Here is a 532-nt window from a genome sequence, read left to right on the forward strand (position 1 = left end):
AAGAGATTAATTATTTTGGTGTGGTGGCAATACTTTTGACTTCTGAATGTATGCTTGAGCAGTGTATATGTCTTTTGAATTTGTTATTCATGAATGTTGGCTCTTGAAAGAATGATGAAAAAGGAGACATGTTACTGAGGATCTGAAAAATCATAAAAATAATTCTTGAAGCAAGAAAAAGCAGTGAATTCAAAAAAAAATTTCGAAAAAAAAAGAGAAAAGAAAGAAAAAGAAAGAGACAAAGAAAGAAATAAAGTTATGATCCAAGGCAAAAAGAGTGTGCTTAAGAACCCTGGACACCTCTAATTGGGGACTCTAGCAAAGCTGAGTCACAATCTGAAAAGGTTCACCCAGTTATGTGTCTGTGGCATGTATGTATCCGGTGGTAATACTAGAAGACAGAGTGCTTTGGGCCACGGCCAAGACTCATAAAGCAGCTGTGTTCAAGAATCATCAAACTTAACTAGGAGAATCAATAACATTATCTGGATTCTGAGTTCCTATAGAAGCCAATCATTCTGAATTTCAAAGG

The sequence above is a fragment of the Arachis duranensis genome, chromosome 1 (genome assembly GCF_000817695.3).
Source record: "Arachis duranensis cultivar V14167 chromosome 1, aradu.V14167.gnm2.J7QH, whole genome shotgun sequence".
NCBI lineage: Eukaryota > Viridiplantae > Streptophyta > Magnoliopsida > Fabales > Fabaceae > Arachis > Arachis duranensis.